General features: G+C 32.6%; 1 pseudogene; it reads right to left on the minus strand.

The window, feature by feature from the left end:
• Positions 1-444: 444 nt before the first annotated feature.
• On the minus strand, positions 445-2,252 carry LOC131806662 (protein fuzzy homolog; annotated as a pseudogene).
• Positions 2,253-2,340: the final 88 nt, after the last annotated feature.

Genomic DNA, 2,340 nt, shown 5'->3' on the forward strand with positions numbered 1-2,340 from the left:
ATGTAGCAGGATTTTTACTATTACACTGATTGTATGTATGATCTCATTAATATTTTTTACGATCAGCTGTGTTATCTAGTATTTTAAGTTATTTGTATTAAACATGAAATTAATATTATATCGCAAATTTATTATATTGTACTCTTTATTTCATCTTTATTATCCTATTTGTTTGGCTCCCCACCGCATATTTTTTCAAACAATTTAATATCTTCTAATAGTAATTTAGGTCCTATAGTTAGCTGTAACATATTATTAAATCAGAGTAGAAAATGCTAATATCATGATTTTTATGACTTATATCTTAGAATATCTTGTATTCGGGTCTAATAGACGATTAATGGTTATTTATCCACAAAAGAATTAATTTAACATTGTAGGTCAATCCATGTCTCCAAATATCTTTTTTGATACCTATCCGCAGAGCGCACAAATCAACATAATACACATCTCCAATTTGGTTGGTTATAACTGAACAATATGACTTAGGGAAAGCTAACTGATTGGTATATTAACTTAATCTATAATATTCTTTCCGATAACATTTTCAACAGACAGATTAACTTAAGTAAAAGTGTTATATCTTACGTTTGGACTTTTCTTCGGCAAATAAACTGCAATATCTTTTGCAGCGAACACGATGTTTGCACGCCTATCCACGATATTTAAATCCCACCAACCCTCTGTACCTGCAGCTATTCGTTGTCCCACAAGCAAACAACAGAATAAAGAACCACATTGAGAGCTGAAGTCGTTGTTTAAACGCTGCACTATATGTGTATTGTCAGTGGAAAGAAGACAACTGGAGAAACCAAGGAATTGACTTATACCGGCCTCTAAAATAGCATCTAATATCGGAAGATAGTGCTTAGATTCTTTTTTAAGCGCTCCGCAAATGTAGGATGTGTCATTTCATCCCGGCTTATAAATAAACTAAACGCTGCATATACTATTTCCGGTAATAGATCAAGAACGTAGTCCTCAATACCTACTGAGCAGAGGGCTGCAATGAGTATGATTGAGTAGGCTTGATCACACACAGTGGAAATACAATCAAACTCAATCAGTCGGTCAGATGCAACATGTTCATTCGAGTTACTCAAGCCAAACGAAAAAATTGTGATCAAACATGTATTGATCGAAGTTTTGTGATCGCAATCAAACAGCTCACATGAGTTATTTGTTTACGAACTTATGTTGAATTGTTCATAACGGGTCGATCATCTATGGTGAGTCTGATCGGTTGTATTTATCCTAGTTAAGTGAGTGATTTGATTTGATTAAAACGCAAATGTTCGAATTTGAGCGAAATCATGATTGTAATTTTACTAAGGATTTCATAACTAAAAGATGTCCCCATAAAAAGATTGGTACAAATTATTTTTAATAAGCATACATTTTCATTTTATATGGGTTTTTGGTATGCTAGACTTCAGTAACTTATTTGAAAAAAAAAAAAACAAAATAAATTTTTAATAAAGAAAACATCATTGGTGTTTAGAAAACTAAAAATATTTAAATTTTTTGTTTTAATTTACAATATTGGTCAAGATTTTTCACAAACTTTGACCTTTTTGTTTACCTACACCTGTGTAGTTTCTACTTACAACAAAATCGGTCGCACTATCACAATATTCTTCCATTTCAAATATTAACAAAGTCAAAATAAACTGTCCCAACTTGTTTAAATGGTTGAATAAACAATGACGCTGAGCGAACTCGATTCAAAGAAGACAATCACGGTTGTGTGCTCATTTACATCATGTGTTCGATCAACTCATGTTGCTGAACATATCAAACCGTCTCGAACGCTCATGTTTGATTGTGAGTGAAGTGATTCAAACTGAGAGTTCGATTCGATCCAAGCGAAAACGGTCATTTCATTCGCATCAAGCTAAACGACTGCATCAACAAAAATCATGTAAGAAACCGAGTATGCTTGAATTTTGCATACTCGTTGCAGCCCTCTGCTACTGAGCAAATGATTATTGTAATAGAGTTGTCAAAATCTTTCCAAATATATTTCCAGTTCTCGGCGTACGTCCTGTTTAAACGAATGCCTAATGATTTAAAGAACATATGAAATCAATTTAAAGAAGCCATAGTAGAGAATGGTAGCTGAAAGTTTAATAAATAAATCTTTTTAAGGTGAACACCACACAAAAACTTGTTTACATTTTCACAATCTCCTTTTTTACGAGTAAGAATTGGCAACCCCCCATGGTCGTTAAGCAGATGACGTAAATGGACATTTCATTAAAAACTTCCCAACCTAAAGTTAATTGACTCTAAAAGATTATAGTTTATAGTGTTGATAGTTTAGAAATTGTCAACAAATTA

This window comes from Musca domestica, unplaced genomic scaffold (assembly GCF_030504385.1).
Source record: "Musca domestica strain aabys unplaced genomic scaffold, Musca_domestica.polishedcontigs.V.1.1 80, whole genome shotgun sequence".
NCBI lineage: Eukaryota > Metazoa > Arthropoda > Insecta > Diptera > Muscidae > Musca > Musca domestica.